Source organism: Protopterus annectens, chromosome 4.part1, assembly GCF_019279795.1.
Source record: "Protopterus annectens isolate FY-2018-M chromosome 4.part1, PAN1.0, whole genome shotgun sequence".
Classification (NCBI taxonomy): domain Eukaryota; kingdom Metazoa; phylum Chordata; order Ceratodontiformes; family Protopteridae; genus Protopterus; species Protopterus annectens.
In genome coordinates this window covers 511,211,723-511,233,315 of record NC_056734.1, presented here as the reverse complement: position 1 = coordinate 511,233,315, position 21,593 = coordinate 511,211,723, and the positions used below count along the sequence as shown (strand labels likewise).

At 38.0% G+C, this 21,593-nt stretch overlaps 1 protein-coding gene across 1 annotated transcript in view; it reads left to right on the top strand.

The window, feature by feature from the left end:
- LOC122800943 (ephexin-1-like) overlaps positions 1-21,593 on the top strand; it is an 822,598-nt gene that overhangs the window by 108,113 nt on the left and 692,892 nt on the right. The gene's annotated exons all lie outside the window — the stretch shown is intronic.

Sequence of the window (21,593 nt, the reverse complement as noted above, 5' to 3'; positions counted from 1 at the left end):
GCAAAGCCTGCTCTGGCCCTAGAAACAGTATCCAACTTATAATGCTTAGTAAAGGTACGCACTGAAGACCAAGTAGCAGCTTCAAAGATGGAATGGACTCCAAACCCAGAAGAGGCAACAGCCCTAGTGGAGCGAACTGCAACAAAAGCAGACAGAGATTTGCCATAAAAAGAATAACAAAAATAAATGGCCTTAGATATCCTGGAGATTTGTTTACAAACAGCCAAACCCAAAGAGCTGTAATGAAGGGAAACAAAATACTGACGAGACTTAAGAAGAATCCTAGTTTTATCCAAATACTGCCTGAGCCATCTGTTTAAATCCAAGGTATGCAGGACCCTCTCCCTAGCTGACTGAGGAGAAGGGAAAAAGGAAGGCACTGACTGAGTTAAGGAAAACTCATTGACTACCTTGAGCATAAAATAAGGATTATTACAAAGGGGACACCCTGCCCCTGTAAAAAAAAACAAAAAGGAAGAATGGCCTAAGGGCCTGGAGCTCAGAAACGTTCCGAGCAGAAGTAAGAACCAGCAACAAATTAGTATTCCAGGTACAGTGTTGCAAAGAAGCAGAATCTGCAGGCTCAAAAGGAGCTTGAGTCAAGTTTTCCAAAACAAAATTAAGGTTCCAAGGAGGAGGAATAGGCATTCTTGGAGGCCTAATATGCAGGACACCTTTAAAAAATTGTTTGATCTCAAACTGAGAAGTCAAATGAGGATTCAAGGGCAGCCAAGCAGAAATGGCTGACAAATGAGCCTTCATGGAAGAATAGGCCAATCATGACTGGAGCAACTCACACAAATGAGAGGAACAGAGGGACCCCTACTGAAAGAGGGTCCTGGTTACGACCATGGCACTAGACAGAAAATCTCTTCCATTTAGACATAAAAGATTTTCTGGTTGAGGGTTTCTTTGCCTCCTATAAAACTCTGAGCAACTCCTTAGAAAAGATGTGCCAGAAAGGGATCAAAACCCTATCACCCACAATGTCAGCTGCAGACTGGACAATTGAGGTTGGATGACAGACCTCTTGTTCTGTGAGGAGATACAAATGGCGAGGTAACTTGTGATGATTTCCCCTGGCCAGATGTATTATTTCTGACAGAGTAGTCCGCAATGAATTTTTAAAGTCTACCAACTCATTATAGCCCCAAAAATATGTTCCCAATTATTTATTTCTTCCCCATCACACCTCCAACATTTGCAATGTACCTGAGGAAACATTCTTTTAGTCTGTTTGTAGTATTAAAATACCTATGCAAACACTTCCAAGTAAAAATCCTAAATCTTCTAGACTTTGTTGTATACTTGGTAGCCTAACATATATCCTCCCCTTGTTTCTTTGTGAACTTTCCAGCCTCCTCTGATTCCTATAGTTCTCATGCAATATTTTATATGCCCTACTAATTATCGCCCCTCACCCCCTGCTAATTATAAATACTAACTCTGAGATCACACAATCCCCAGGGAAAGGAAATATTTCCCTACTCGGGGATTATTGATCTCGGACACCTGTCAAATACCTGTCTGTGTCGATCACATGGTGTCACTCTCCCGGGTGTTGGAGTACTTGCCGTTCACTCCAGAGCTTGTCACCTATGTATATCAGTGTCCTTTGTACACATATAGACACACACACACACATACACACACACATATATATATATATATATATATATATATATATATATATATATATACACACACACATCTCTCTCTCTCTCTCTCTCTATATATATATATATATATATATATATATATATATATATATATATATATATATTTCTCTCTCTCTCTAATATACACACACACGTACATACTCACATATTCCACAAAAAAATAGTCAAAATATACTCCAGATAAATATTCTGATTATAGCAATAATCCAGTTAAAGCACATCAATTAAACAGAATAACACAGTGGCTGGTTTCACAGGCACAGATTATTTATTAAAAGCTATAAGCGCTTTCACAGTTCAGTAGAGTGCTTCATCAGACGTTAACAAACTTTCAAATTTGACTGCCATTTAAATACAAATTTTATCACTCAATCAATTAACTTTTAAAGGAGTCATGTCTAATAAAACCATCATTGTAACACAGTAAATCAGCTTGCTTGCATTAAAAATACAGATAAATTTGTAAAACTTTTATAAAATCACTTAATTCATATTATGTAATAAACTCTGATAATAACTAACTAACAACATTATCTACGTTCTGGTCTAGATTTCAATATAAGCTGTATAGGAACTATTAATTTAGTCCACTACCTTTATTTGCTCTCATTCTAATGATTCATCTTTCCTTTTCTTCAGTTTTATTGTTAATGTCCCCATCCTTTCCCCTATTTCTGTCCTATGAATAGCTAAAAACTTGAAATAATGCTTATTATCATTGTTCATAATATGTTTCGCTACCGCATTAGTAGATATTTGCATAGCTATATTATATTGGTGTTGCCTTATTCGGTCTCTAAATCTACGATTATTTTTTTCCTAAGTATACAATATGCTAAATAAACTTAGTGCATGGTATTACAATCCGCTTCTACTTTAAAGATAAAATTTCTATTCATATCTGGATGCAAAAAGCAGTATCATCAATACTTGTACAAAAATGACATTTCTGATATGGTTTTGTGGTTCTTCTAATCTCAGCACTACCCTCTCTTGTTCTAGGGTAGCATAAAAAAATCCTTTTTAGTGATCTCATATATTTAAAAGTAAAACTCGGTCGTGATCCAACTGTTTCACTAATTTTTTCATCTGCTGTTAAGATCGGCCACAATTTCTTATATTTATCTAGGGCTTGGTTAACATTACTAGAGTAGTAGACTGGCATTCTTACTGAATTAATCTTAGCATGTCTCTTATTATTCATTGCATCATTCTCTGAGAAATATGGTCTAGCTTGCATTCCTCTAATCTCTTTAACTTCTGTGAGACTAGCGTTAACTTTCTGTGATTCATAACCTCTATCTGTAAATTTATTTGCTAGATCATTCAGCACCTGCTCAAAGTTATCATCATTTGCGCATAATATAGATATTCTCATCTCCTGCCCCTTTACAGTATTATTGAATATATGGGAGGGATGCATGCTTGTTCTATGTAATAAGTTATTTCTATAGCCATCCTTCCTATGAACTCTAGTATTGACACTCTTTGCCCTGTCTTTTGTAATGTTTATATCTATGTAACTAATTTCTTGATACGAAAATTCCATTGTAAATTTAAGAAAAGCGGTAGTGCTGTTTATATATTCATAAAACAATTTTAATGTATCCTGACTACCATCTCATAATAAAAATAAATCGCCCACAAACCTACGGTATAATGTAATGTACCTAAAGAAAGGGCCTTTTACTATATGATCTTCCTCCCATGTTGCCATCACCAGGTTGGTGTAGCTATGAGCACATCATATGCCCATAGCTATGCCATCCTTTTGTAGATATAGTTCATGTTCAAAAAGAAATACATTGTTCTCAAGTACTGTCTCCATGAGCAAGCACAACATATCTATGGTCCAACTATTAAATTCACTGTGTGCTACTAAGTATTTCTGCAACATAATTATGCCTATCTCATTTAGAATATTTGTGAACAGTGGCTAAACATCTAGGGCGACTAATATAAAATCACCATTCTCTACTTTGTCTTTAAAAAGTTGGTATAAATCCTTCAAAAATTGTTTTGAATCTCTTAATACAATTGGATTTTTATCCAACAATGGTCTAAACTTCTTTTGCAAATATATGGATATTGGCTTAGTACACCAGTTTCTTCCAGAGACTATAGGTCTCAGGGGAGGATGCATAGCATCTTTATGTACTTTAGGTATTCCCTGCATCATGGGAATTGTTGGTTCTTTTATCAAAAAATATGTATATAAATTTTACTCTAAAGTGTATGATATAAAACATTCTTATAACATCCTATGCACTCTATCAATCATCTTATTAACCATGCTCAAATCAGTCTTCATATAAACTTTTTCATTAGCCAACATCTACTTCATGCTTAATATATATACTAACATGCATCCATAATTAAAGTGGGGCTTTCTTTGTCTGCAGGGTGTATCACTATATTATTGTCATTCTGTAAGTCCCACAACACTTTGCATTCATCCTTAGTTAGATTTTAAAAAGTCTTATTTCTCTGTTTTGAAGAAACAAAACTTTTGTACAACTCATCAACACACAATTTCTCAAACTTCCAATACCGGATGATTTACTGGTATATATGTGCTGGGCTTTCGCAAATTAATGTCATTATTAGACACATTGTTACCATAAATAAGTTTCAACATAATTAATCTAGTAAAGCATTCATTTTATTTATTAACATTTGTTAACCGGGAAAGTCAGACATGGAACGAAGTCCATTTTCAGTGGAGGCCCGGGGAGAAATGCTCCAGACGCATGTCTTGAAACATGGGAGGAAATCCATATGAATGCAGGGAGGACATGCAGACTCTGCACAGAAGACACCTCAGCCAAGAAATGAATCAGAGAACCTCTTGCTGTGAGATGACAACACTACCACTGCGCCATTTAAGGTCAGTTATAGAGTCTACAACCTCTACCTTATTGGCAGGAATAAAAGATAGCCCTCTTTCTAATAACATTCTTCCAGTTATTGTTATATGTCTATTAGAGATGTTCCAGACTAAGGATTTACCTTTAATGTCCACATCTTCTTTATGGTATGCACATTGCTTAAGTCGGAGTCCTGTTTGTGTTTCACCCTCATCTATAGTTCATTATCAGAGTTTATTACATAATATGAATTAAGTGATTTTTATAAAAGTTTTTACAAATTTATCTGTGTTTTTAATGCAAGCAGGCTGATTTACTGTATTACAAAGATGGTTTTATTAGACATGACTCCTTTAAAAGTTAATTGATTGAGTGATCAAATCTGTATTTAAATGGCAGTTAAATCTGGAAGTTTGTTAATGTGTGATGAAGCAAAAGTTGGAAGTTTGTTAACTTGTGATGAAGCAGTCTACTGAACTGTGAAAGCGCTTACGTCTTTTTATAGATAATCTATCCCTCTGAAACCAGCCATTGTGGTGATCTGCTTAATTGACATACTCCCATATACAAACACATGAGAGCACGCGTGCGCGCATGCACACACACACACACACACACACACACACACACACACACACACACACACACACACACACACACACACACACACACACACACACACACGCACCTATATTTTGTGACCTTTCCATTATAGAAAGCCTCATGTCTAGAACACCTAGCTGAATAAACCACCATTGTTGATGCACATGAGACAGGTATTATCTGCTTCATTGACCAGTCAAGATCTTTATTAGGAGGTATATTTTTCACACCTTGTGAATGGATGCAAGTTGATGTTTCAGCAAGGGCTGGTGATTAAAGCCTGAAGTTACATTTCTTTTTGTGTAGTTGAACTGTTGCTCTTTGTTACCTGTTAACCCTTTTAAGGGCTAGGATAACATGCAAAATTATATTTTATTTTTTCTGAAGTTAATCTGCTTTTGTAAGCTGGAAAAATGGCAGGTGTAATTTTCAACATGAATTCTCTGATCCCTGTCAAGGGAAGTCCATACTTGTTGAAGAATACTTATAAGTAGCTGACACACACACACACACACACACACACACACACACACACACACACACACATACACACTTACTTTGAGATTTGATTGATATACAAATACACACCTGGGAAAGGCTGGTACAGGTTTACTAGCTATGCCCCCCTTTTGCACAGACTAAAGGTGGCTGGTGGTGGAACTACCTTAATCCGCTACTATAAGGCCCTTACAAAGGGTGTCCAATCCTAATCCAAATGATAGTTTTGACCAAGAGCAAGGCTATTTAGGAGTGGCCTGTACAGTGTCTCCAAATACATATGCAAGTACTCTTAAGAACTTAAATATGTCTCACAAGTATCAGCCATAATGATAGGTTTAAATATATTTAATAATAAATAAAATAACAAGACAATACTCAGAAAACAAACACAGTTACTTCGGAGTTCAAAATCATAGGAAATATTTTAAAACAATATTGCAGGACAGTCTCAAATAAATACAGAAAACATCTAAACTAATCTTTACTATAGTCCTATCTATATCTAAGAGAGATACTATGCTCTGAATTTTACTTACAGACAGGCAAGTGCAGATGATGATGATGAGTGGATGTTCTTGCTGGGTCCAGTACAAAATGCACAGTCTCTCTTTGAGAGAGTTCTTAAATTAATATCACATGTTACTGCTGGGTTAGCCTGGATGACATCACGTTTGTCACCTGACTTCAGTTCTCAGGCTAAAACAGAAACTAATAGAATTTTAACATCTATGTGTTAAAAATACATATCTGTCAGATGTTTGCCAGATCTTGTAGTCATAAAACAATAAAACACTTTACATTTTAAACCTAGTAATTGCTTTTCTTTCAAGACAAGGGAAACACTTATCTCTCTCTAGACATTGTGTCTGCTATTGAACTGAAACTGAGAGATGGCATCTTTTGTTTATGGCCCAGCTATAAAGTAACTTGACCTCAACTATTCTTAAGTTTTGCAGGTTAATCTTTTATGTTCCAGCAGAGTATGTTGTGGTTACATTTTTGAAGCTCAGTACATAACATACAATTCTGTATAAATCATATCAATATTCACAAATGGCATAGAATTATTTACAAAATTCCAGATAGCTGGGCTGGCAGCATGACATATGTAGACATGATTTACTCTTAATGAATCCAAATTGGCTTGGGTTTAGAGTCTGTAGGTTATCTACATCCCTACTTATTCCATTATAATCCTTTCCATAGCTTTACAGATGAGGTAGGTCAGGCTTATGGGTTTATAGTTACCTGGGTCCATTGAACCACTACCCTTGTGTAAGGAAATGACTGTCGCTGTCCTCCATTCATCTGGTGTGAAGCCTGTTTTGTGGCTGATATTGAATAACCTCTGCAGGGGTTCTGACAAGTCATGTTTCAGGTTGAGCAGTAGGCAGCCTAGTATGTTGCCTGGCCCTATAGAAGTAATTATCTTGCCTTTGGATAGGGCCTTGAAGACTTGTTGGGAGAATTGAGGAGGGTTTAGATGCAGGTATGTGATTTGAGAATATTGAAAGGGGGTGGTGTTTGAGCTAAATTTGTCTGGCAGTAGATTATCAATGTCCTCTGGGTCTGAGTATATGATATTTACAATAACTCTGCTGAGTGCTGGGCATTATTCTTTGCTCAGGAGGCTATTTTTACCTCATATCTTTGGTTGACTTGATCAGGGTTTGGAGTTCCTTGTTCAGTTTAGCAAAAGCATTTTTGGCATCTTCAGAGTTAAATTTATTTTTGCATGCAATGAGTTTTTTTTTTTCATTTTATTCTAGAGCCTGTTTATATTTGGGTTCAACCACAGGAGTTTGTCTTTCCTGAGGGAGGGATAAGATGAAAGGTGGATAACAATTTTTTTCATGATTTGGATTCTCAATGGGAATGATGTTAATGTGGGTTCTTTGTGTCAGGGCTTCTGCAGTGCACGTAGAAGTGTGGTGCAGAAATTCAGTGCGTGACATCATCTGCAATAAAATGTCTCTTGAAGAGGTTCAGTGTTGCTTCTAATACCATACTGTAAGCATTTGTAGGACAGTAATGGAGGGGCTGAGAAATGGAACTTTCCAGTCTGTTGACTGCATACTGAGAGGTTCCCCAAAATTCCATGGGCTCTCCCAATTTAAGTGCTTGCATGAATGTATTGTGTTTTGAACATTAAATCTTGATCTTGAAAGACTGGAAGGGCATACTATCAAAACTGCCACAGTACACTACTTTTTTGTTGTTTATGGAGAGATTATGCAGTTTTATACGAAAGCCCATAGCACCCTGTCAGCTGCCAAGCAAAATAGAAGCATGCTAGATTATGGACCAAACACTAATTCATACTATGTAGATTAGCATAGTCCATAACCCATTTAGAAATTATGAACTGCAGGCTGATTGGGCAGGGCCATATATCTGTCAGCCATCAGGTTGCAGATTGCAAACCTTCCACTTCTATGATATCTGCTCACCCAGATAGAAATGTCCAAGTAAATAGCGACTCCATGTCAGGCATACCGACTGTGTCATTATTGGGCTGGACAAAGTCATGGTGACCACTGCCTTTCTGGTGCTTGGATCCATGATGTCATGAGGGCTCTACAGTTTCTCAAACAGGTCAAATATGAATATGACTTGGTGGTAACTTAATTTGGTGAATTTTTTTGTTTTATTTACATTATGTATTTAATCAGGTAAGCCCACTGGACACTAGAGTTCCTTTTCAGGGGAAGCCCAGGAGCACCATTAAGTTAAGTGACTTGCTAAGGGTCATACAGCAGGCAAATGGAGGTGGAAGTAAGTAAGCTCTGTACCTTTAACTACAGAAAGCAACTCATTAATGGTTCAGAACCTTAATATAGTCTGCACTAAGTTTCAGACAACAGGTGTGAATGACCTGAGGCACTCAACCCAGGAGGAGATGCACACAAACCAACTGCATATTGCTAGAAGTTCTGAATGGAGAGTTGGAATCGGCAACAGGAGGAGGAGAATAGTACTGCTGGGACTGAACTTGGGGATCATGTTTAACAAAATTTCACCAAGACAGCCCTGATATAGAGTATATGCCATATATCATTATATCATGAAGAAATGTAAATGAAAAAATAAAAATGAAAAATGGTTGCACAGGTCCCAAGATCACAAAGTACCCACTTCTGGAATAGGAACTGGTACCCAGAATGGAAAAAGGCAGTGTAGAATCCTCAGAACATGGAGCCATTCCTACCACAGGGTTAAGCCACACTATGGATGGCAACCATGTGGTAGATGGAAGAAACATTCCATGAAAAAAACTGAAAGGCCAAGCAAGAGGCAGAGAAAATAAAATAAATGGTTGCGGATATTAAAGGTCATCTGTTTTTTTCATTATTCAAGAAATCCAGAATTTTTGCAGAGAGGATATATACCAAAAGCAAGAAAGAAGTTAGAAGAAAAAATTATTTCATCAGAAAAAACATTGGACACTACAGTTAAAATTAGATGAAAACAATATTTAGTAAATGAAAGTGGGAGAGCAGGAAACAGGGCACACTTGGTCTAGAAGATCATGATCTAATGGAAGACCTGCTTGATTTAATAGCAATGGTCAGACATACTAAGAGAGATGAAGGAGACTACAGAAATTGAATATGACCCAAAGTGTTAGAAGACTGATAAAATAGATGATTGCAATAATTAGGACAATTAAGAAAGATTCATGAGATACAAATGGTGTAAATAAACTGTACTAGTGTGCAGCTAAACTAACCCCAGATAAATTACTACCAAAAATGCAGAATAACAAAAAGAAGGAAGGAAACAAGCAGAATACCACCATGGACACATGGAATAAAAAAAAAAACAAAAAAAAACATAAAACATCTAAGGTAAGAAGTATAACTATTAGAAGTGGATAGAAAAGGGAACAGATCAAGAATTGTGAGAAAGATATGGTAAAAGCAACACACAACATTAAAACAGATCAGAATTCATGTTAAACTATTTTCAATAATAAAATTTAAAAAATCACAAGCTGAAAGCTTATTAGATATATAAAAAATACAGTGGAAAAGTCCAAAGCAAGCAATTCATTGATGCCCCCCCCCCCAAAAAAAAATGAAGAGAAGTGGGAAAGAACAACAGCAATAATAACACTTCCAAAGGAAAAATACATAACATACAATCTTCATAAAGTACTTATGGAGATGCTGTCAACATAATATAGATGCTGAATGTACACAAGAACACAAGAGTTAAACAAGATGTACAAAAGTGCTAATGCAGAGGATATGCGATGGAATGAAGTAACCGATAAATTGAACCAAAAGTAAGAAAGGCTTCTAACTGGAAAAACCCAGGTGACTGAAGGCATTAATATCTTTGTACAATGATTTAGCCCTGAGTAGAAATGTATATAGACATCCTGGACAGATGCCAAATTGGATAACAACAGAAAAGTACTACTACTTAAGAGAGAACCTGCAATGCATCATAAGAACTAGACACCAATAACTTGTCTCCCAACAATATATAGATTGTATAGTGGGAATAGATCCAGGCAGAGTGTCTAGTTTAGAAAAAAAATCAGTCATGGCAACAGAACAAAAAATTAACAAAAGAAAATCATATGGAACAAATGATCATCTACTGTTGAACAAAGCCATAACAGAGAGCTGTAAAAATGGATACAACCTAGGCATGGGTAGATTACAAAAAAGCAATTGACAGCGATGCACATTTTTAAATTAGTGTACTCTTCCAAATGTACAATTATACCTTAGAGTGATCAGTTGTAAAACACTGACTGAGAAATGGTGGCAAACCACTTTACAACCGAATTATGAGAAGGGACAAATTACTATCCGAGGAATAAAAATCCATAGAGGGATATTACAAGGTGATTATTTGTCACCACTATTGTTTTGGCTTGTTGCTAACCCATTGAGCTGTTTGCTAAGTGGACTATGTTATGGTTATAGCTTAACTTCCAAAAGCAATCTTTTATTTATTTTTGCTTGTTTATCCTTTGTTGACTGGGTTAGTCCCACTAGGATAGAAGCTTCTTTTCAGGGGAGATGTAAGGTATTATTTATAGTATTAGAAGAAATTTTGCCAGGACATCAGGTTACTTCCTCTACCCTTTTTGATGGTGCTATGAGATCTTTTATGTCCACCTGAACTACTACCAGCAGATGAGGACTCAGTTTAACATCTCCTCTGAAGGTGTGCACATTCAGGAGTGCAGAATCCCTTTATGGTGAACTGCAGTGTTACCTGCCTGGTTAAGGAAGAGAACCCTCAGTCTTCTACACCAAAGGTGAATGTGCAGCATGTTGCACCACTGACAACCTTGTTCAAAGACCTTTCATCTGTTTTTTGTAGATGATTTAAAACTGTATATCTCATCAGACAATGACCACTGATAGCTGTGCTCTCAGGTTAAAACTTTCTCCGATACAAGAATAACATTTTGTCTTGATGAATGTGCAAAAGGAATATTTATTGTTGAACTTCTGGCTGGAATCTGTGTGCTTCGGATGGCTTGGAGAATCAGACATGGGTTGTTTATGAATGTAAAAATAAACCATCTTGTAGGAATGCCAGCATGAATATGCTCTATAATACAAGAAAAAAGCCAATTAAGGCCTAATAATAAAGCAAACTGTACTCTCATTACTATCAAAAACATCAGCAAAAAGCTATCCTAAGGAAAACAGAAGAGGAGCATGAATTAAAATTAGCATCTGAAGCCAATCAGTATCATAAACCTCTCTCTAAATAATTATATCAAATGATTAAGAGATGACCCATATCAGTGCTCTAAATGAATTCATAATGGTTTTACCCACTCTGATCATAAATTGCTTTCTAATATACAAGCAAATAAACTACCAATAAAATGGTCATCCGAGATTTCAGCATTTTCGTAGCAAACACCCCATACAATGTGTAACAGTACTAGTTAGAAAATCTTGTCTAGCAGTTTATAACTAAATGTATCCTATTCCTATCAGAAGTTGTTGGTCTTTTGTATTCTGGCCTGATATGATCAATTATAGAATACAAACCCATTTTTAGTATGCAGCTATCCAAATACATCATGCGTCTAGAAAGACCTCAGAGATACCTGGCTAAAAAGATCACTGTACTTAAAGCCCTCAACTACTAAGTCAGGCCTGAGGCTATACCCCCATACTTGGTCTCTCTGTCTCTCTCTCTCTCTTACAGACTCCTATGCTGTGATTTATGTCTAGCATTCCATACTGTTAAGGGCTCAACCCTCTTGATATGCAACACCTCCCAAAACAAAGGACTCCACAAAAACTGCAATCAGACTTCAGTCTCCATTAACAAGTAAAAATATGCTAGAGTGACAGATTTATTATTTTACACTTCCCAATCCTTGGTATAATCTTCCTCTAAACATAACACAGAGGGATACTCTTGTTTTCTTTAAAGCAAACCATGAATACTGGATGGATCCTCATAACGTCATCACAGGCCTGACTTGTTTTGCCCTCTTGGAGGCAGGAAGTACTCTAAGAGGATGGGTATTGGTAAGGAAATTATGGTCCATGACCTGACTCTGTCTTGTAAACTATGGATCTACTAATCCATGGACATACCTGACAGGAGACAGAAAGTACAGTTGTGTAAGTTGAACTTGCCATAACAATAAATGTTCAAATGATCACTGCTGTAGTAACCTAAGCTATATGGGTTACATCCTGCAAAGGATATAAATGCCAGCCAGCTTCCAAAGCTTCAAGGCTCCATCCTTGAGCCCAAACTGTCAGACAAGCTCAGCTCGAGCTGCTTAAAAGGTTACCATTTGAAATGTCAGGATCCACTAGAATGAGTTCCTAAATATAGATTGAATGGCTGAAAGAACAGACTAACACATGCTAAGTCCACAATGCCATTTCTTGGAATAGTCCCTATTCTCCAAGGTATGCAAGTCTCAGACTTGGTGTGCATAAGTTCCAGGGCTGTGGGTGGTGCAGGTGAAGAGCATGAAGAACGATTTTCAAAATTCACTCTTGTGTGTTTTTAGACTTCTTTTGGCATGTTGGCACTCAGCATTTTGACTGCCAACATTTCAATATGGAGCCAACTAAAGGGCACTTTTGGGTGTGAAGCAACCCTTAAGAGCTTTGCTGCCAGCAGACAGAGGGAGGCTGATCCCTGAAAAGACAATGCTAGAAGCAACAAAAATCTAATGTCCTTACCCGGTATCAAAAACACACCAAAAAATAAATGGGAATGGAGGGAGAAGCTACTGCAGCAATGATAATTCAGACAACTACTGTTATGGTAAGTTCACCTTATGCAACTGCACTGTGTTCATCATATTGGTCACTGCTGCATTAGCCTTAGCTATACAGGTAGATTACTGTAGCTAACTAAATTTGGGAGGTGGGAGACAAAGTCCAGCAGCCCCTGGAGAAGGGTCCTATCAAAGCTTGATCTGCACATAGAAATGGACTCAAGCTTGTAGTGCTGTGTAAAAGTAAGTACAGAGGACCTGGTAGCAGCTTCTAGAATACTTCTTGAATTCAACCTTTTTCAAGAAGCTTGAGGTAATTGCCCCTGGCCATTTGCAAGGCAGTGGTAAAGTGGGCCTTGCCCCTGCCTGGAATAAATTTGTTATGATGAGTTTAACAAAAGGTAATAGCCTTAGACAGCCATTTTGAAATGGTCTGTTTTTACACAGGTTGTCCCTTCTTAACTTCATAAGAAATGAACAATTGATCCAAAGATATGAAAGATTTAGTACTGTCAAGATAGTACCCGAGTTATCTGTGGACATTCAAGGTATGAAGTATCCTTTTTTCCTCATTTGTTAGTTCAGGAAACATAATGGGGGATGGATAGTTTTGTCGGAAGTAAACTCAGATACCACTTTAGGCATAAAAGAAGGATTACTTCTCAAAGAAATCCTGTCCCTATGGAAAATGAGCTAGAGTTGATGCACCATAAAAACTTGGAGCTCAGATATATTTATTTATTGCATTTGTTTACCGGGAAAGTCCACTGGGCCTAAAGGAGCCCATTTTCAGTGGAGGCCCGGGGAGAAAAGCTCAGATAAGAACATAGATGCAGAAAGAAAAAATGAAACTATTGGTACAGAAGTAGAAACAGTGTTACACATAGTGGTTACAGTAATATATACAGAATATATACACAAGTCAGGAATTTAGTTGGTTTGATTACAGTAACATTTACAGAATATATACATAAAAGCAGGAATTTAGTTGGTTGCCAGATGAATTTAGAGTGGTAAAAATGGAGATAAAGTAATCAGCATTTTTGTACCAGTGTCAATAATTGATGAAAGAAAAAAAATAATAAATATGGAGAAAGTATCATCAGTCACTAGTAGTAAAAAGCATAGGAATTTAGTTATAATATAAGGAGAAGGAAGAGGTTAGGTTATAGAGCAGGTACATAGCCAGGAAGAGTTGAGATGATTTTTCAGTATTTGTTTGAAGGTGGTGGTCCTGCCTGTGTTTCTTATAAAAGGAGGAAGCGAGTTCCATAGTTTTACGACAGTGAAGGAGTAGAGCAGTTGACCAGCCGGTAAGGTGGGCTTTTCTACCTTTATAACTAGCTGATTTTCAGACCTTAGTTGCCTGCTGGGTTGGTATTTGGCAAGTAGAGTTGAGAGAGCAGGACAGTCTGTGGGTCTGTAGATTATTTTGTGTGCTGTAGTTAGCTGGGTGAATGAGAGATGGTGGGGGAGTTCCAACCAGCCTAATTGTTTCAGTGAGTTACAGTGGTGGGATGAGAATTTGGCATTGGTGGCAAATTTAGCTATTCTGTTGTAACACATATCAAGTTTGGATTTTGTAGAATTTTGGATATTAGTGAGGAGAGGGGCACCATAAAGGAGAGAGGGTAATAAAAAATGTAGTTGCAAGGGTTTGTCTTGTAGAGAGGCTAAGAAAGTGTTGGTGCCTGTACAGCATATCAAGCTTTTGGTGTGTTTTTTTGATGTTACTGTTTATGTGTAGGTCAAAGTTTAGCTTTTCATCTATAATAATGCCTAGTAATTTTAGTGTGCGGGACAACTTCTATACTGTAGAGTTTTTTTTATCTAGGCGAGTGGTTTTCTTAGAGGTAAAAATTACTTGTTTAGTTTTTTTTGGATTTTATGGCAAAATGATTATTAAGCATCCAAGATTCAGTAGAGGTGAGGGCATTCTGAGTGATCTGCTGGAGTTTAGAGCTGGAATTTGTAGTGCATATTATTGTAAAGTCATCAGCATACTGGATTACTGAGCATTGTGGGAGAATGGTGTGAAAGTTGTTAATAAAGATGATAAATAAGACAAGACCAAGTATGGAGCCTTGGGGTACCCCTGTGGAAGTATTGAGGAAGGGAGAGTAAAACTGTTGCCATTTGGTGGATTGCTGCCTATTGGAGAGATAGCTATTGAACCATTGTAGGGTAGGTGGGGAAATGTGGAGGGTAGATAGTATAGAGAGGATAGGAGGATAGTGTGGGAAATGGTATCGAAAGCTTTGGAGAGGTTGAGGAAAAGAGAAGCGATTATTTTTACCAGAATCCCGTGCCCGGTTAACTAATCCTGTGCCCGGTTAACTATATCAAGGAAGGAGAGGAGGGCTGTAGTGGTGCTGTGCTCTGGTTTGAAACCATGCTGAGTGGTGGGGGACAGAATTTGATTTTCAAGCAGGTGGTTGAGGAGTTGGGCATGGATGCATTTTTCCAGTATTTTAGAGAGGGGTGCGAGAATAGCTATGGGTCGAAAGTTTGTGGTGTCTGTGTTGGTGCCACCTTTGTGTAAGGGGAGAATGAATGCTTTTTTCCAGATGTCTGGGACAAGGGACTCTTTAATTGATCTGTTAATGAGTATTCTGATGGGATAAGCTATAGAGTTTGCAGCTAGCTGCGGGAAATGTGGGGGTAGATTGTCAGGGGCTAGAGTACAGGATTTAAGCTTAAGTAAAAGTTTTTTTTATTGTGACAGTGGGTATGGGGGAGACTTTTAGGTTACAGTTGTATGTAGGATTGTTTTCTGGGATGGTTTGGTCATCAGCTGTCTTGGTGGTGGTGCTGTTAACTGTAGGAAAGGTGGTGGTTAGGTTAGCTATGGTGTCAATGAAGTAGGAATTGAAGAGGGTGGCAAGTTCGGTAGAGGTTTTGTGTGGGTCAGGGGATGGGTTGCTGTGAGAACCTGGATGTAATAGATGGTTGATGGAGGACCAGCATTTTTGGGGATTATTTTTATGTCCTTTTATATCCTTGCAGAGGTTGGAGCAATCAGTAAAATTGTTTTCAATGTCAAGAACCTCAAGTCAGCCACGTTATCTGATTCAAGTGGAGCAAATGTTAGCTTCTCTAACATGAGATTAAGGTCCCCAAGGAGGGACCACTGGTTTTCTTGGAGGCCTGTTATGCAAAACCCCTTTGAAGAGCATTTTGACATGAGACTGCACTGGAAGAGGAGGATCTATGGGCAGATATACTGAAATGGCTGATAAATTAACTGTGATATAGGATAAAGGACATATAACACAAGTATTGTTAGACAAGAGAACAACTATCCCTAAATGATTGCGGTTCTGTTGTTGGCACCAACTCAAAAACCTTTTCTATTTGCTAATATATCATTTTCTAGTAACAGGATTTCTTGCCTCCATTAGTACCTGCTGCCCATCCTCAGAAAGCAGGTGCCTAAATGGAATTAAGACCCTCTTATCCATACAGGTAACTGAAGATGATTGATGTTGGGGTATATTAAATACCCTTGTTCTTGTGTAAGTAGAGGCAGCCTGTGAGGAAGCTTGCGGTAATTGCCCCTGGCCATTTCTAAAAGCAGGGAGAACCAAGGTTGCCTAGGCCAGAAGGGAGCACCACAGTGATCTTGGGGGGAATACTTTTGAATATTCAGAAATACCCTTGATAAGAGAGGAAAGAGTGGAAAGGCATACAGGAACATTCCTGTCCAAAGAAAAGAAATAGCATCTGTCGTCCAAGCCTTCTTGCACACAGTCCCAGAACAGAATTTTCCAGCTGATTGTTCAGAGAGGAGGCAAAGAGATCTAGTTGAGAAACTTCCCACAGATGGATCAAATCTTGTAAGACCCCTGATCTGGTTTCCATTCATGAGGGTCTGCCTTGGTCCTGTTCAGTATTTTTGTCACACAGTTTAACTCTAACAGAATTTGGATAACTGTAGAGTGAGACTGTGCTGTGAAGCTATACCAGAAGCTAACATAGCTAGTCTGCAAAGGGGGTATGACTTTGTTCACCCTTGCTTTTTGATGTACCACATGATTGTGATATTGTCTGTAACCACTTGCAGAGGTCCTGGAGACCACAGATGTGAGTGCCTTGATCAGGGCAAGCATCTGCTTGATATCTTTGTGCTTGTGTCTGTCTTTGGTGTTCTACAACCCCTGCACTTTTATCCCTCCTGATACTGCTCCCCAAGCACTGATACTGCTCCCCAAGCACTGATACTGCTCCCCAAGCACTGATACTGCTCCCCAAGCACTGATACTGCTCCCCAAGCACTGATACTGCTCCCCAAGCACTGATACTGCTCCCCAAGCACTGATACTGCTCCCCAAGCACTGATACTGCTCCCCAAGCAAAGTATAAAGCATCTATGCTGGCTGACTGCTTTGGAATAGGGAGAGAGAAGGGGAGTCCTTGATTTAAGGCTATCTGTTGTCTTCACTAAAAGATTTCTCTTCTGACAAACCCCATCACTGGAATTTGAAAAGATAAAGGATGTTGATTCTGAGATCAATGAGATTTTTAGATACCACTGTATCTTTTTCATATGGAGTCTTGCCAGGGGTATTATGAGAATCATAGATGCCATCAGACTCACAATTCTGAAGTATTCCCTCACCTAAATGAAGTCTGAGTGGAAAACCTTAGAAATGGATCTAAATAAAGATCTGTTTTTTCTTGTGGAAGAAAAGCTCTTTGAGCTGAGGTGTCTAGTCGACAACTGCAGAATACAATCCTGTGTGATGGAGTCAAGAAAAACTTTGAATGCTCTCCTGGAATCCCAGCTTGTGTGGGAGATTTGTCACCAGAGAGAGAGATATCCCTAATGCTTTGAAAAAGACTCTGCAAAGATATGCAAGTCATCTAAATATGGAAAAATATGGATACCCTGTGGCCTGCAATGAATTACAACTGGAGCTAGACACTTTGTGAACACTCTTCGTGCAGTGGATAGTCCAAAGGGTAAGGCAGAGAGCTGCTAATGTGATCCAGACACACAAAACCTTAAGAAAAATCTGAAGTCTGGATGAATACGGATGCAATAATAAGCATCTTTTAAATCTAATGTTAAAAGGAGACTTGAAAGAGGAAGAAGAGGTAACAGGCTGTGGAGTGACATCATTTTGAATTTGGGCCTATCCCAAACTATTAGAAAAGAAAGATCCAGAACTGGTCGCAAACTGACTTCTTTCTTTGGCACTAGGAGCATCCTTAAATAATAACCCTTCCTACCTAGAAAAGAGGAACTGGTTTTATCACTCCTTGGGATAACTAATGTGATGAAGAACAGGTGGAAAAGAGTCTGATCTGGAGGATGAAGAACAATCCCCTGGAAAGGAGGAACTGCCTTCCACTGCCATCTGTAACCCTGATAAATGATTTTCAGAACCCATTTGTCTGAAACAATCTATTGCCTAAGAGACAAATGAAAGAAAAAGAGACCAGGGATGGGATGGAGTCACAGGGTCTTAAAGTCATTAAGAGTTATTGAACTGTCCTTGGTTTTGGGAGGTTCAAGACTTCTTTTTTGTGCCCCCTTGCCATTTCTTCTTAAATGTCTGTTTACTTGAATTCTGTGAATATTGCAAAGACTGCTTATTCTGTTTTTGCTAAAACTGGGTGAGGAGAATCTCTTGGAAAATTTGGAAAAGGAGAGCTAAAACATCTTAGAGATTCCCTGGAACAGCTTTCCCCTTTCATCTCACTTTTTAAAACATACCTCTTCACCAACCATTTATGCACCTGTAATTGACCCCCTGAAGCTTCTTCCACTTACTATTTCTACACACCATCTGTCCTGTACAACACAAACAACACGCTCTAACTATACCTATCCATGCAATGTAAACCTATATATATGGTGTGTGTGTGTGTGTGTGTGTGTGTGTGTCTGTCTGTGTGTGTGTGTGTGTAAAATGCCTCAGTTGCTATATGGTGGTTAGTAGAGAATACCCAGGCTTGAACCCTGTACCTTGGGTGCAGGTGGCAAGGGTCTGAATTCTCTACCCACCATCATTTGTAAAAAAAATTGCAGATGTTTGTCTCATATTTGTTCTGTTCCTCATAAAATCTGTTGTTTGTGTGTGTATGTTTTCCTTGCAAAGTCAGTAGTGCTGTGGTGCACTGGTAGCATTGTTGCCTGACAGCTACAGGTTCTCTGGTTTGATTCTTGGTTGGGGTGCCTTCAGTGTGGAGTCTGCATGTCCTCCCATCTTACAAAGAACACGTGTGTGGAGTATTTCTCCCTGCTCTGCTGAAAATTGGCTTTTGCTCCAAGTCAGACTTTCCTGGTTAACAAATGTTAAATAAAAATAACAGGCATTTGAATTTCAGACTTCATATTCTTCAGAAAGTACATGGTAACACAAAACCTTTTGTTCTAGCAATTTTCTAAGTTTATAACATGGATATTTGAAATTTGTCCCTATTTTTGGGACTGTATTCCCCCATTATTGGCTTTGTTCAGGTGTTTTGTGCTAAGAGGTTGACAGCTATGGTGAGAACTTGATTCACTAAATAGTAGCCATTTAAGTTTCAGTCTTCCTTTGTTGGTTTTTGGGCTTTTGTCCCCCCCCATAAATGTTGGCATTTTTGCTCTGACTGTTTTGCACAGGGTCCTCTGGGTTCAAGACTTGGCAGTGAAATGTATGGTGGTAACAGCATTTTATTCTAGCAACTTTCCAGCATTATACAAGCAATGTTTAAAATGTGTCCCTGTTTTTTGGGATTTTGTCCCATCCACCCCATAAATGTTGGCTTTTTCCAGATTTCTTGTGCTGTAAAGTTCAGAGATACAGCTGAGTGTCGAATAGATTTTACAAGGAGCCAAGAGCTGCAGGGGAACAAAAGTTTAGTGTTGCTTATGCCGAGTCTGCTTGCATTGTTAATAGCACAACAGGTAGTGTACTTGCTTTTGATGCAGAAGGCTGTGGGTTCTACTTCTACAGTAGGTAGATGCATTGCTGATACTGTACTGTGTTGTAAAGGGGGTGGACGCTGCAGTCCTTTTTGGCGAAGATACCTAGTAACTATGAAGATGTTATCAGTTTGCCATCCATTCCCTACTGCAATATTACTAGCTTATCATTTTTTAATGCAACATAGGCAATTTATTCCTCAAGGGCAACAGGCACTTTATTTGTAGATGAAACAATGACATATAAAGTTGTTTGCTAGCAGCAACCTCTTCATTAGTTACAGATTTCTTTAATGTGGAATTATTTAGATGACTTTTACTTCTTCAGAGATTGTGCATATTTACTGATACTGGTGGACTGTAGAAGTTTGAGGAGACTTTTATGATGGAAATGTTCTGAATCGGGCAGTTTTGTTATTAATGGTGCATGCATTTTGTTCCATTGTTTACTGGAAAAATGTTCAAAACAATAAATTTAAAATGCCCTCCAACAAATGTACTGTATTGTACAAGGAATATAATGTAATACAAAAGTTAATCTTTATCTGCCACTGGCAAAATGTATTGAATGTGGGTTTCAATGCTGTTTCAATGAATGTGCATGCTAAAGCAAGACCTGTTATTCTATTAACTGTCTTAAGTTTATACAAAGATTTCCATTAAGAGGTTGAGAGGTACTTGCACTTAAAATATTTCATAGATTATTAAATATCCAATCCTCCTCAACTGTCCAATTTTTTTGGCAAAATGTTGGCTCTCCTAATCCCCCTCCCTCTGCAAAATGGCAGTTTTGGAAAAAAATGGGTTTACAATTCTAAATAGCTGTAATGATCGGAGCTATAGATTACTTTTATTTCAGAAATGCATGTAGATGCTCTTATTTTGTCAGCTGCTCAAGTTAACAGTACTAATATTAAAAAAGGTGTCCCTTCTTTGACATGTTCCAGCTGTATTGTGTGGCAATTTTATATTTTTGCATCACATTTTTGGTCTGTTTTTCATAACATTGTGGGTTTCGACATTTGAGTTCCAGATTTCATACCCTTCAGAAAATTCATACTAATGCAAGACCTACTACTTTCTAAGTTTATAAGAGCAATATTTAAAAATTGTCCTTATTTTTGGGCCTGTGTCTCACTTCTATGTTTGGCTTTGTCCAGATTTCTTGCTCTGAGGTTGTGAGGTATGAGTGTCAGAGCCATCACTGTCAGAGACATTTCAAATTGTGACATACTTGTTACACCCCACTCCCCATTGTAGTGGCTCTGGATGTGTCCAAGCAAGGCAAGGAGCAGTTATGCGGTGTAAGTGTATAGAGTATTCCCCCATCCAAAGTAGACCACAAGTACTACCGTGGCTTTTCATCTGTTTTTGATTTCGCAGAATGTGCTGGTTTTCTGTCATATTTTTATACGGTTGATTTATACTTATTATTATTCAGAAAATGCATGCTTTCGCAGTGCCCTGTTGCTCTGTGTTTAAGTAGCAATGCTTTAATGACCATCAGGTAAGCTTGCCGGAGATTGGAAGATGCAAGTAAGCTTTAATAAGCATACTGTTAATGAATTACCAACAATGAAAGCCTTTTCGTTGTTGCCATGCAAAGAATGTTTACATAACTAGATAACGTGTAAGCCTTAGGTATTGAAATGCATATGACAGTATTTGTAATAAAGGACAGGATTACAGTATTTTCAGAAGCTCATTACATTTGTTAGAGACTTGCAGTCATCTTTGCAGGCTTTACCCATAAACTAAACAGAATGCCAATCTATCATGTGTGGTCCATAACTTGTGCA